This window comes from Parasteatoda tepidariorum, chromosome 2, assembly GCF_043381705.1.
Source record: "Parasteatoda tepidariorum isolate YZ-2023 chromosome 2, CAS_Ptep_4.0, whole genome shotgun sequence".
Taxonomy (NCBI): domain Eukaryota; kingdom Metazoa; phylum Arthropoda; class Arachnida; order Araneae; family Theridiidae; genus Parasteatoda; species Parasteatoda tepidariorum.
The window spans coordinates 86,373,037-86,388,620 of NC_092205.1; the positions used below are offsets into that span (position 1 = coordinate 86,373,037).

At 29.1% G+C, this 15,584-nt stretch overlaps 2 long non-coding RNA genes across 4 annotated transcripts in view; one reads left to right on the forward strand and one right to left on the reverse strand.

The window, feature by feature from the left end:
• Positions 1 to 15,584, reverse strand: part of LOC139425027 (uncharacterized) — a 152,161-nt gene that overhangs the window by 134,539 nt on the left and 2,038 nt on the right. The window lies entirely within an intron of this gene.
• Positions 6,460 to 15,584, forward strand: part of LOC139425028 (uncharacterized) — a 44,671-nt gene continuing 35,546 nt past the window's right edge. The window contains exon 1 of the long non-coding RNA XR_011636208.1: positions 6,460 to 6,634. This is a non-coding gene — a long non-coding RNA (uncharacterized lncRNA). The remainder of the gene's footprint in view (positions 6,635 to 15,584) is intronic.

Genomic DNA, 15,584 nt, shown 5'->3' on the forward strand with positions numbered 1-15,584 from the left:
TTATTCATTGAGTACGTTCCTTTAATTTAAGATATTTTTAAAACATTACAATAGAAACATGCATAAAATATTATTCATTGGGTACGTTCCTTTAATTTAAGATATTTTCAAAACATTAACAATAGAAACATGCATAAAATATTATTCATTGAGTACGTTCCTTTAATTTAAGATATTTTAAAAACATTACAATAGAAACATGCATAAAATATTATTCATTGGGTACGTTCCTTTAATTTAAGATATTTTCAAAACATTAACAATAGAAACATGCATTATTATTCATTGGGTACGTTCCTTTAATTTAAGATATTTTTAAAACATTACAATAGAAACATGCAGAAAATATTATTCATTGGGTACGTTCCTTTAATTTAAGGTATTTTTAAAACATTAACAATAGAAACATGCATAAAATATTATTCATTAGGTACGTTCCTTTAATTTAAGATATTTTTAAAACATTACAATAGAAACATGCATAAAATAAAAATAAAAAATATCAACAGTTTGTTAGTTTGCTAGATCAAAACCCTTCGCTAATACTGGGATAGAATTGAAATTTTTCATTTTATTTCTATTTAAAACATTAAACATAGACACATAACAATAATGATAAATATTAAATTAATCAAGAAAATGGAAATGTTTAGATCACAGAGTGCAAAAAACGGACCACCTTGAAAAATTAATTCCTTAATGATAGATATAATTTCACAAAAAATATATAAAGACATTAATTTTTTATATTTTGATATGATGAACACATCAACATCAACGAATTGATTGCGCAATTCCTAATTCAGCATGGAAATATGTTTCCATGCTGAATCCATGCTATTTCCGTATTTTCGTTAATTCCGATCATTCTTAAATTATTGCGAAATATTCAGTTCAGTACTTAACCCGTAAACAAACATCTAGGTTTAAACATACCACCTCCTCCTACACCGAGTAGTCAAATTCAAAATTTAGGAAAATTATTTAATTATTAAATAATTATTTGAAATATTGCAAGAGATACCTCTCTGTCATATTTTTATTTTGTAATTTTTTTCGTTGTTAATTGTCACTATATAGTTTGTTTATACAGTACTGTTTATAGAGCGTAAAGACCGTTTTTAACTTACGCTTTTACGCTCTAATTTTTTTCTAAAATAAAGAATAGGAATCGTAAATTAACATAAGAGGGGAAGAAAATAAAATCGAAAATTTTATTAGGAAGACGCTATGAAAATACTCAAAACCAGTTTGATTGCTCTGTAAAACTTTAAGGCGATTCGAATCACCACCTCTTAATTCCTCTCTTTTTACTAGTAATCAAACAGGTTTTGATTATTTAATATCGTTTCTTTCAACCTAAATATATTTAAAACTGCCAACATTTCGATAATATTTTTTCGTCCTTTAAATATAAATTTGCGAACCACAACGAGCATAATTTTTATACTTTATTTTTGACAAGAATTTTAAAAATATAATATTAAAAGAGGTCCTTACGGAACATCATGCATTAAAATCTTGAGAATTATTGTTTCACTCGCATTGTTTCACTTAATTGTTGTTTCACTACTCTTTGAATTCTACGGGGAACTAAAATATAAGAATTGACATCTAGGACTGCGAAGTCCAAGTCGAAGAATATTTTTTTTGACAAATATTTAGAATTCGGCAACCAAAGTTTTTTCTAAAATGAACATTACGATAATTGTTTAACACTAGATTGCCTAAGGAAGTCATTTTGACTGCTTTTTAATTTCAATTAGAAAAACGATGATGCATATAATGACACAATTTCTTAGAATTTTGTGACTTTTTGTACAACAAGTACTTTTTTTAATTGTTAATAATTAATAACAACTTGTCATACAACTGTAAATAATATAAAAAAAATATTAAATATTAATTTTAAGCAAATTTCTTTACACATTAGTTATTCTTTCGCGATACAATCATTACAATCGCGATACATTTTGACTGCTTTTGGGCAAAATAGGTATATACTTTATCCAAGAATTCCCTTGTCTTCTGGATTGGGTTAAAAATTACAAGGCTAAGGAGTTGAACATTGGTAGTCTTAAACTCAAAATTGGAACGGCTGTTCAACGACGGTTATAAGATAAAATGTATATATTTTATACAAATGTATTTAATTTTTTTAAAAACTAATTTGCTGTAAGATAAAACGTAATTTTAAATCTTAGCACCAATAACTCCAATCGTTTATAAAATATAAAAAAAAATCTATAATTTAAGCCTAACATTTACTTGGTTATAATAATATTTTTTAATGATTCGATTACAATTTCAATAAAGAATAAATCGGAGTCATTGTAGAGCTCTCAGAATAGTTCCGAGTCATTGTCGAGCTCTTAGTAAAGTCTGAAGTCGCAATTATTGTGGTATTCTCCGAAAAGTCTGAAGTCTACCGACTCCAAAACTCAGCATGCCAAAAACATTAGATCGTCATGGTTTAAAATAAATTAAAACATAGTATCTGTGACATCCGCAACTGCGCAGCTATAACGGAACAACAACATTACTTAATACATAAAAACGATAATTCATTTGTCCATAGTGAGTATTGAATGTAATGCAGGTGCAAATGTTGTAAACAAAATCGTAAGATAAGACAATAGATTTCTAGAATATAGTGATTGTGCAGTTTAATGGTTAGTCACTCTCTTATTTTTATTGAAATAAATCAAAGCCAAGGTTGAAATTGATTTTTCATTCGTTGATCTTTATAAAAGTATATTTCTGTTTTTCGCGCACAATATTGTTTCTTTTTTTCAGAAAAAAACAAATGCAAAAATAAGTTAATTAATTCGTAATCGTGAGTCAGTTTATTTTTTTAACGTTGTTTATAGAAGTGTTTTGATATTACATTTGTTTTCTGGTTTTTACCGTTAGTAATAAACTTGATTTCTGAATGTTTTAATATGATACTCGGGGATTAATAAGGTTGTTGTTGGCAGCGATAGAAAATACAAAAAGATAATTCAAAACATAATCAACGATAAAAAATACAAAAAGATAACATTGCTGTGTGTTGATGTCACTCTAGAATACGTGAAAATTAAATTTTATGCATGAAATTATGCAATTTTTTTTACAAGAAAATCTAAAATGATCAGAAGAAAATGTTCACAAAAAAATGTATACCTTGCATTACACCTCCAGGAAAAAGAAGAGTTCAAGTTTGAAACCAAAAATGAATTTGAAAAACCAAAATTGAAAACCAAAAATGTAAAATAATCAAATATTTCAAAAGAATTTAAGAAAAAAAAATTAAGCTGGTAATTTAAAAATCTTTTAAAATTGTCCTCTTTTTGAAAAATACAATTTGAAAAATACCCTTATTAAGCTTGTATCTTGCATCTCAAAATCCTTAAATCATTTCCTTATGAGTGTAAAAATCTATAAACCATTTCCTTTGCTTATTGCCCTGAGTTTAATATCGTGCGCAACATTTGGAACAATTTTATCACTTAGGATTTTTTATTTTTGCATGCCCTTACAAACCAATTATTTGTGTCAACGTATGACTGTAACATGTTTTGAAGCAATCTTAGTTTTTTTGGCAAATAAATGTCTTAACTGTTTGATTATTTTTAATTTTATTTCATGACCAAAATATGAAGAACTATCCTATATTTAAAAAAAAATTCTAAATCTTAAATTTTGTGACGTAATTAAATTTTGTATAAATTTAATTGTTTTTCTTAAATAATTTTTTCGTAATCGTGAATGTGCGTTCTTCTAAGTCAAATATTTCTAAGTAAAAGTGGTATATTTCTGTCCTACTTTGACAAAACCTAATCTACTGTGTAAAATCGAGAAAAGAAAATTGTTTTTCTTGTCAGTTTTTAATTAAACACTTCCTTGATTCTGTCAAACTCATTGCTTACGTCTTTTTTCCATTGATGAGGAATCTTCACTTTTCTCCTTTAAAGAGAAATCTTGATTGTTCGTAAAATCTAGATATCGTTGGCAGCTGAACAATCGATTCAATGTTATTACAACTATAGACAAACGAAAACTGTTTTACTTTAAAAACTTCAGGCATTATATCAATATTTATTGAAAGATGTTTAAAGTGTTATTATTCTTCATTGAGATCTTGTTATTATTATTAAGTCGAATACCGTTCATTCAACGCAATGCTCCCCAACCTTTTTAGTGCCGAGGATCGGCCAAAGTTTGTAATTCTACCACGACCTGAAGAAAAGAAGGTGGCAGACGTTGAATGTTGTTTACATTTAATATGGTTTTGACATGCTAATTTTAATTTAATTGAGTTTAAACATGCCTTCAAAATTAAAACGCAGTTTCATGCGTGGTATAGGTGTTGCTTTAGGTAGCGGATCTTAGCTTTAAGTTTATCTGAGATTAAGATTTATTTCAGGTCAGAGTTAATCAACTCGTCATAGAAAGTCGTACCAAGCCGGGAGAAATACATCACAGTAAATAGAATGAAAATAATATAATGTTCTACGAGTGGTCCGGTACCATTTCATCAGTGATCGAATGAACTACACTATTTTTGTAATTTACAACAACTACTTTGTTACAAATGTCGATAACTACAACTACTTTATTTTAAATGTGATGACTACAAACTACTTTGGAATTTAGTAACTTCTACACTACTTTAAGGAGACAAAATTTGTCGGAGAACTTAATTTATGCCTATTTTCAAAATGGAATAAAAATTGGTTTACATTAAATATAAGGGAATAATAAAGAAATATTTATTCATGTTCACATGAGTCGTTAGTCATTGTAAAAGATATTTTTCGAATTTTTTCTACTTTTTATGCCTTTTTTGGCAGTGAATCTTTAGTTTAAGAAATGCGAAATTATCAAATACTTGCAATTTTTTAATTATTTAATGTTGTTTTATTTCGTCTAAAAAATTAAGTACATAGAAAATACGTTCCCTTCCTTTGAAATATTTTCAATATTTTGCGAGTGTGCATTCGCATGTGAATGGTTGAACAAAGTGATTAATTATATATTTTTCGTAATGGCTAGCTTAAATATTAGTTATACGTGATTTTAAATATGTAATTTCTGTTAACGCTCAGCTGCAGCCACAGGATCATTTTCATTACATCCATTGAAGGATCCGCGAAGATTTGTACCCATCAAATTCAAAAAATTAGTTGCGTTTTAACCGTTTTTCTTTTCTAATCTAACGTAAGTAGTTTTCACACTACACTACAAACTACGAAAAAAGTAGCGACTACAGTAGTTTCACTACTTGTACTGCACTATTTCTGACCGCTGCATTTGATCCGCTGACAGGTACCGTATCCAAGGGGCCGGAGATTGTGGCCACTAATTTAACCACTGAATCTCCTGTTTGAGATTATGAACCATAACACTGATTTAGAAACTTGTTAAAATTGACAGTAAATAGATAACAATAAACAGTTCTTTAAATTATGTAAGCCTTTTTGGTTAATTTCGGCTTTGGTAGAGAATCTTGACGTTCCACGACAATTTTCGAACCATGTTTAGTTCTACAAGCTCCTGTATTCACGTAAGCTGCTTACGCACAAACTTTCACTCAAAAGTGGTCATTTTGCGTTTACCAAAAGAGAGAATAAAAGTGCTTAGAATTGCGTGAAGAAAAAAAAAATCTCTGAACTGCAGAGAAAAATATTTAAAGAAGGGGCTTCCATCTATTTCTAGCTTTATAATGACGGTAGTTTTCCGTTGTTTAATGGCGGTAATTTAGTTTGGAAAGAGAGCCAAAAAAGCGCCTAGCAAACAAGGTTCTTGATTTGTGAGAACTTGTTATGTCAACAAGGCGTGGAATATTCAAACTGACCTTGACCAAGTGATTTATGCTCTACGGGAAATGGAGCTATATTTGTCATTTCCAAAGGGTAAGCACATTTTTATGCTCATGTCGACTGCCGGAAGCGTATTGACAAAACATACCGTAGATTGTAAAGGGGTTGGCGAAAATATCTATCGGCGTTGAAGGAACGTCTCGCAAATCGCCAAACAGCTGTGTGCTTATGTTTTTGTTTTGTTTTCGGTATCACGTATCTATCATTCACCAAGTTATATATGGGTGTCACATTTCAGAGTTTCAAATAAGCTGATCTTCATTAGATTCTTCTGCATTAAATGAAATATAAAGCGTATTTTTTTGTTATAGCTCCGACATAATCGTTTGTATTTGTTAACATAATTGTGTTTATTAGCGTTTTTTAGAAGATCGTAATAAAACTAAGATAAAAAAAATTATATATTATTACCTCCATAGCCCCCTTCTGTATTTTCATAACTTTCATTAAATGTATACGCGTATTTCGAGTAGTGAACTTCTTTACCTACTCATCCACTTATTAAAATTAATAATTTCACAATAACCTNTGCAGAGAAAAATATTTAAAGAAGGGGCTTCCATCTATTTCTAGCTTTATAATGACGGTAGTTTTCCGTTGTTTAATGGCGGTAATTTAGTTTGGAAAGAGAGCCAAAAAAGCGCCTAGCAAACAAGGTTCTTGATTTGTGAGAACTTGTTATGTCAACAAGGCGTGGAATATTCAAACTGACCTTGACCAAGTGATTTATGCTCTTAGGGAAATGGAGCTATATTTGTCATTTCCAAAGGGTAAGCACATTTTTATGCTCATGTCGACTGCCGGAACGAGAATATGATATTCGTGCTGATGGAACATTTTTTGCTGATTTCAATTACTGTTTGATTCGTTTCATGAGACATCACTTGCAATTTACTCTCATAAAAATTCTCTTTTTAAGCTATATAATGTGGAAAAGTCGGGATAAAACTAACTTCAATTTTAAAGTTTTGTGTGTGTGTGTTTTACTCTTTATTTATTTATTTATTTTTTGAAACACCTTTTATGGGGGTTTGGTGTGCTATCCTCTGATCAATCACCTGTGCGATCTTCAAAAAATGGATTTTTAAACCTACATTAGCTTGGGGCTCTCTCTCATTTTTCTGCGTTGAATAGTTTTGTGACTAGTGAATAAATGAACCTAGAGGAACCTTACATATTTTTTTCTCTCAATTTATGACGTTGAATAAGTTTTTGACTATTAACTAACATTAGATTGGGGATGGAAAGTGGAATGTAATTAAAAGTTTATTTTTATTGATTTATAACGTGTCTCTATGGCAACCATTGAACTAATGAATTGTGATTTAGGGCTAGAAATGAGAATGATTAACCCGACAATAGAAAGCGAATAATAATGAATGTACGAATTAATGAATAAGCGAATTAAATGAAGTTTCAAAATAATGAATCGGTGAATTAGTTGAGAGAAGAGAATAAACGAATTGAATAAACTGACAGATGAATTTTCGAATTAATAATACAACGAATTGGTAAATCAACACTTAGTAAAAAGTGCATCTTAAGAAATAAGTAAAAAAAAAAGTTTTTACTAGGGAATGGTTAAATCAGGGAATCAACAGCTTCAGAATTTTTAATCCTATATTAGTTTAGGGAACATAATTTTTATTTTCAATTTTCTAAGTTTTTAAATTTCAGAGTAGTTGCTACTACCTGATAACTTTTTTATGGTGACAACTGTTTCATGAATTAATAGTAAATTTTATAGACATTAATCTCACATCAATTTTGAGAATTTATTTATTTATAACCGTTGTTGAACAGCCGACACAATGTTTGAGTTCACGACTACCTCAACAACCATTCACGACTATTCATCTCCGTAACCTTGTAATTTTGAACCCAATCCAGAAGACAAGGGAAATACCTGGATAAAGTATTGGGAGAAATTTGCCTTCGTGGAAGACTTTTTTGATGGAACTAAGCCACATTTGCGTTTCATGGAGAGGAAAACAAGGAAAACCTCCTATAGTTAACCTGACGGCAACTGAACTCTAACCTATGATCCGTCTACCACTGAGGATATTTTACGTCGGCACTGTGCTCGGTGTGGAATTCGTATTGACCAAGCACCACTGAGGCTCTAACCCAGGCACCTCAATGGGAGGCGAATGCTCTACCCCCTGAGCCAGCTATTTTGGGACTTCAATTGATTAGTTGTAGCACAGATATTGGTAACTTTTCGGGCGTAAGCGAAGAGTCGCTAAAAATGTAGATTTCCACCTATTTTTTTCTACCTATTTTTTACCTATGTTTTTAACCTAATTTTTTAAATTTATTTTTAGAAACACTGGACAAATTGGATGTTTAAAAAAAAGAAAAATATTATAAAAATAAGATTAATATTATTATTAAAGGTTAAATATCTTAGACCCCCCCCCCTTATAAATATCGTTTTTAAACTTGAGCATTTTGACAAAAAATAGACCAAAAAAGTTATTTAAAAAAAAACAGTACCTTTAGGAACAAAACTAATTTCAAATTTGAAATCCCCACACCCATATTAGGCAAGATCAAGTGTTTGTATAAATGCAAAAAAATTTTTTCTCCCGAATGCGATTAAATTCAGCGAATTAATAAATCGACGTCTGGGAGAATCAGTGAAATGTTGTAATGTTGGATAGTAGAATCAGTGAATCGGAGATTCAATTAAGAAAAAAAAGTTTATGAATTAGTAATTTGCGGCGTGATAGCATATGACCACAATTTTTTAGTTCTACTTTTCTTTATAAACTGCGGAAAAGACTGCTTATGAATCATACACTTTTGATAGGTCAATTTTTACATTTACTATACATTAGACATATCTTAAAGAAGAAATCTAAACTTGTTTCCCTTGATTAAGCTTCAAAATCAAATGCAAAGAATCTATAAGGATTGTAGGAAGCACTTCTTTTTTCGTCACTATGATTTTCGTCAAAATGATTAACTGTTTAAAAAAAATTCTAACGTCAACATAATATGGTAACCAATTATAATTATGTTGATATTAGAATTACCAGAATACCAGCAATATGAATTTTCTGTGCAATAGTTCATGCTATAAGCACTTTTATAGGAACTCTTATTTTTTTATTGTTTCAAGTCGAAATAAACATTAGTTGTTGGCGCCTTGGCGAGTTTGAGTAGCGGCATTAACGTCAATCCTTCCGTGGCTGTATTCTATTGTAAATCATTCGAATATGATATTTAATTACCATTAATTTCGTCTTTTAATAAAAAGAAAAATATATACATATATATAAAAAATATAAGGAAGTTTGAGCTTATCGGAACCATATGATTGTTGGCATATCCAATTTTTTTTTTAAATTTTTAAAAAAACTGTTATTTATTCATAACTTTTCCGTCGTTCGTCATAAACAGGCATCGTACATTGTAGTAGAAGCTTTGAAACTAAAATTCTGCTGTCACTACTAAAGAACTGTATTTTATTTTTCGATACTTAACTCATTAAAAAATTACGCACTCTTATACTTAATCTATTTGAAGAGGAGATCTTATGATCTCGTCTACTCTTAGACTAGCTATAGCATTAAAACTCAACTGCAACTCCTTTTCTGATGACAATACAAGTTTTAATAGTTTCCTGACAATAACTACCAAATTTAATCGAAATTTTTTCGTCAATAAAAATTTTCATCATTTTCTGACTAAGTCTCATACCATTAGAGCTGTGTCTAATTTTTATATAACTTTCAGTTAATATCTGACTGTCGCTGGCAGAATTTGTCATCGAGTTGAAGTTAACACCAATTATAATTGCCTGCTTTCTGACGAGCTAAAGAGCTTAAATCATAACTGAAGCTCTTAGCATAATAACAATACATGTTTTAATCTTTTCCTGATCACCACAAGCAAAATTTATATACACTTGAAATTTTCCATCCGTACTCACAACGCGGACTAACAAACACAAAAAGTAAAAGAAGAAAATAATGAAAAAAGGTTTTTAAAAACCACATTTTACTCTTCAAAATAAAATAAGAAAATCATTTTTGTTCTAGATAAAATTCGAAACATAGGGCAAATTACTATTTTAATTAATTACAAATCGCAAAATTTTCCCCATGATTTCAAAAAATTATGTTTTTCTGATTCTGTATGTGAAAAATAAAATTGTTTTAGTCTTCTTATGTCTTTAATAAAAAGATGGTTTACTTGATTTTTTATATTTTTTACATCAAACTAATCAAATACTAATTAATTATTTACATTTATTAATATTCTTAACATAAAAGAGCACTTTAAACTTTTGAATTTTCAGTAAATTTTAAGATTTATTAAATAAAAAATATGCCTGATATAAATAAACCTGTTTTGACTAAAACCTTTGAATTCCTACATTTATTATATTGTTTAATTTTTCATTTTCAATTTTTGCCTAGGACATCTAGTTTGATAAAAATTTAAATTAGACTTATTTAATCTAATATTTCAGACACATCTTCATTTTTTGTCTTAAACAGAAGTCTACCAAACAAGAAGAAAAGCTAACAAATGTAAAAATAATAACTTTATATATACTTTACATATACTTTTGCATTTATTTTTAGATTGTTTTATTTTATTTTTTACCGTTCATTAAAATATAAATAAAACAAACAAAATTAGGGGAAACTAAAGCATTGCATTGACAAACACTTAACCTGGAAATATTTATTTATGTAGGGCTATACAACTGCTATTTTCAGCCAAATAAAAAAAAACAAAATAAGGTGAAACTAAAGCATTGCATTACTTTAAAATTTAACAGCATAAAACAGATGCATACGGAAGTTTTTCCTTTCAATTATTAAAAAATTAGTTTGGTATTAAACGGTAGTGCAACAAAAGTCAGAGTTAATCATTTATTTAGTAATCCAATATGAAATATCAATGAAAAATTAATAACATGCAAGTTGGCGAGTGAGGGAATTTCTTTCAAATTTTAATTTTTAAACATATAATAATATTTAAAATTTTCTTTAAGGTTGTATTTAATAATTTAAACATATTTACTGTGCTTAATACTTGGTTAAAAATTAAAAGAGTAAATTTAAAACTTTTTTGATTTAAAATTAGGGAGATTTCGTTATTTTACGTTAACTGCATTTTACGTTAACTGCACGTTAACGCATACTTGTGTTATTTTAAACGTTATGTTGACGTGACTAACCCTACAAAGACAAAGTTACAAGCACTGTTTATAGCTGTTCAATGTCGTTTTCTGTTTAAGCTTACCTTCTAACTAAAAACATGGACATGGAATGCAAATTTGAAGAAATATATTGATGAAATATAGAATTAATCGTGTGATATTACAACNACATTTTATAACAAATTTTGAGGATGACGCATTCACATACATTATTAATACAAATACATTTTCCATGGCGAGACGATGAGGCAACCACAAGAGGTCCATGAGGGGAAAATGCACAATATTACCGTTATTAAAGAGCACGGAAGCGAGCTGAGCAGGAAAAAGAGTCGTTGAATAGAACTAGTGATCCTTCTACGACTGCTGATTCTTCTACAATTAACGTCGCAGGTAACGAAGTTTAACTTCTTCCTCGCGGAGGGACTCCACGCACTATTTTTTCTTTTCATTTACATAAGTTCGATATTTTTTTCACAGGCGCATGCGCATTTCACCAAAATTGATGCATGACAGAGTGCTCATGCGCAATTACTTAAAATCTTGTGTACGAAAGTTAGCGTAAATTAGCGAAATCTCCCTATTATTTCTACTATTTTGGTTTTTCGATTTGAAGATTTAATTTTTCTGAACTTGTCGTTCATAATTTCATTTATGCATTTTGAGTTATGCCCATTTTCTTAATTACGCATTTTGAATCATGTCCATTTTCCTTTGATTTCCACCGAAAATAAAAAAGCTCACCTATTATTTGTTAAAAAAAACGGCATTTTATTCAACAACAAAGACTTCCAAGACCACATTTAAAAACTTTCAAAGATTTATTCTATCAGTTTGGGTACAACTGAAAGAATAAAGTTTCTAATGTTCTTTATTGCAAACATGACACTTTGCGATATCTTAATGGCGGGAGGGAAGAAACCCAAATAAAGATTAAAAAAAATCACAAAAACAACTATTTTTAGCAGAAAAAAATTATTAAACGCTAATACAAACAATATTTCAAATTCTGTGATGCGTCCCAGTAATGTTGAATTCGAATGAAACGACCTTCATCCAAATAAAAAAAACAACTAAACTCTTAAAACAACGTCATAAGAGTCCACCTGGAGTGTCTGAGCACATAAAAGAATGACACGCAGAGGCAAAATTTATGGGATGGAATCGTCAAGGTTGATCCTTAAAGATTATCCGCATTCATCTTATTAAATATTAATCGCAATAACTCCTCAACTACCGCTACCTATGTTAGAAAAAAAAATATAGTTATGTGATACAAAATTGAATGCATGCATAATGCGTGTAAAAAAAAACAAACGGACCACCAGAAATAACTTTTGATCTGATCTTCACGTTTTAGGACTCAAACATAATGATTTGAGAAAGTGATCTCGAATATGATAGTAAGTGCAGATAGTTTAATTTACGAAATCAGACAAATTGTTTATTCTTTTTCTGAATAAACATACCTTTTTTCCGATTTGTGACCCCCCAAAATATAGGTTGTAGCAGCAATCATGTAAATATGGTCTAATAGTTTGGCCAGGAAAACGATTTTAGATTTAGACTCCTTAACGTTAATTTTACATTTTCAGTATTTCACCAAATCTCGAGAAATTTTTGATCGAATTGCAAATTTTTGTACATTAACTTCCCGTTCGCCGTAACGTGAGCCAGGATTCGAATCCATATATTTAAAAAAGGATATATTAAAAGTTATGCGTCAGAAATGATGATAGGCCTGTAATTTTCTAAAAGCCAAATTTAAATATTTAGGTGCAGTTTACGACAAACCGCTTATATAAAACTTTGGTCAGTTCGGATGTTTACGGGGAAAAACATATAAAAGATCCCCCAAGACACATTGAATAATTAAATAATAGAATTTTTGCTTTCATCAAAATTCCGCAGTCCATTTTCTCTCCTCCCTACGGACGTGAAGTTATAAAATTACATTGATTGAATATTATTACTTTTACTGAAATCATTAAGTAAGCTTGAATTAATTATTATTGTTATTTGACTTTTAATTCTCAACTTTTGTTGCCGTGTTAAATTAAAAATTTCATTGAAAATAAAGTGCGTTCGTTCGAAAAATTACCACCATAACTTTTTAACTAATAAAATTATTAAAAATCGCTGAAACACGTCAATTTTGTTCTGTGAGAAAACATTTAAAAACCCTCTCTAATCAGTTGAACTTTCCCCTTCCTAAAGAGAAAAAAAATCACGTGGTAGTCCACGAGATAAAATATTCTCTGCTTGGTGGTCTATGCCGATTGAAAAATTGACCGCTGTTTTAGTGTAACAATATTTGAGAAAATTTGTTATAAATAAGTGGAACGCATAATGAACAAAATATGCATATTTATTTTTTCAACTAATTTGCTTAAAATAAAATGTATACAGCACATTGTAATTCATTCTGTAAATAATCTTAAAATATGTGTATTAGCAAAATAAAATTTCAAAATCATGTAAGAAAATAACTTAATTACATTTATCTTTGTTTTATTTCGTAATCTATTATAAATATGATATATAATAAGATAACTAAAAGATTATATACATATTATATTTATTATAATCTATACATAATATATTTATTATATTATACACTCCGTAGATGAATATATAATACATATTATATAAGGTTTAAATGATATAGGAAATGATTAAAAAAGTCATTTATCACCATTTATAAGTTGACCACTTAAACGAAAAACCACTAAACGGTTGACCACTAATATCGCACGAGGACAAATTAAACGGGTTTTGCTGTATTTCAGCTCTTTTCATTCTTTTTCATTCGAGGTTGGCGATTCTTTCAATAAAATTAATTTTAAACTGCTACAAANTTTTTTTTATAAAAAAAATTTAATATATATATATAAAAAAAATTTTTTTTATAACCTGTAACCTTCAAACCAAATAATTTTTAAAAAAAGTTCAAAAGAAAGGTCTTTATTTTGTTTACAAATACGAGATCTGTTATTTCAGTTACTGTTATGCATTACTTAAATAACAGCCTTACATATACAACTGAACAACTGTGTGTCTATGTCTACTAACTGAGGAAGGAGAAAAAAAAAAGGGGCACAAAAAAGAAACTCAGTGTCCTTGGTAAAGAACGTCTTTTTACGTAATTTTCAATAACAAACTCTCAAGTTTTCCTGATTTGAGATGCTCAAGATAGTTGCCAGCTTGAAGTACGCGGACAGCATGACTGAGATAATAAAGTACATGACTTCCTACCTTTGATATTTGTCACTGGAGCGATTTATCTATTTAGTTACTTAAAGACATGAGCAGGCATATTAATTTCGTGAGAACCAGAATGTTAAAAAAGGAGTTTTATTCTCACTACAATTCGGCTTTTTCTTCAAAAACAGGCTGCAAACTTTTTAGTAAACTACTATTGGGAAAAAACAAATCATAAATTGTTTATTTTTAGGTGCAGGGCATAAAAAGGCATTTTTATTTCCTAAAAAACAGATAGTCAAAATGATATTTTTATTCTAACTACTATTTAAAAGTTTCTGTAAAACACGAACATAAATAATAAATTCGTTAAACCAGAATTTTAAAAAGATGTTCTCATTCCGACTACATTAAGACTTTTAAAAAAAAGATTACCTTTAAAAGTTTCTATAAAAACACGAACAAAATATTAAATTCGTTGAACCAGAATTTTAAAAATATGTTTTTACTCCGACTACATTAAGGCTTATAAAACAAACTACAATATGACTACCATTTAAGAGTTTCTATAAAGCACGAATAGAAATATTAAATCAGAATTTAAAAAAGATACTTTTATTCCAACTACATTAAGGCTTTTAAAACAGACAGCAATATGTAACTAAGGTACATATTTACCAGAACGACTATCCCTTATCCCTAACATATTATGACTAATACATTTTTAAATTATTTTTAAGTAAGTTAAGACTTATTTTTAATACACTTATAAGTTATTTTAATACATTACTTAGTTAAGTTATTTTAACACATTTTTATACATTATTAGTTATATTATTTTAATACACTAATTTCATTAAAACCAGAATTTTTAACTGAAATATTTGTTCTGACAATTTTATTTTGACTTAAAAACACAAGACTATTCGAATTCAAAATGGAGTAGTACAAATAGATTCACCAAAAATATTCGGATTCTCAGAATCGCTTAACTCAAGTGATTCTATTGCTGATCTTAATCAACTAATTTATACCTTTCCATCAATAGATTCTGATTAACAAATATGAACCACGGGATTGAAATCAATTGACCTAAATCAGGGATGGGCAAACTACGGCCTGCGGGCCAACTGTGGCCCGCAGGAAGATTTTATCCGGCCCGCGGATAGAATTTTTATTTGCCGATCAGTGGCAAATATAAATAATATACATCCATTTTCTTGTTGACTATGTTTCAAATGATTTCTGTTTTTCCTTTTTTAACAAAGTACTGATGAAATTTTTACTTTCTCTATTTTTGTTCTACAAAACATAAATTGATGTAAATAGTTAGCACAGAC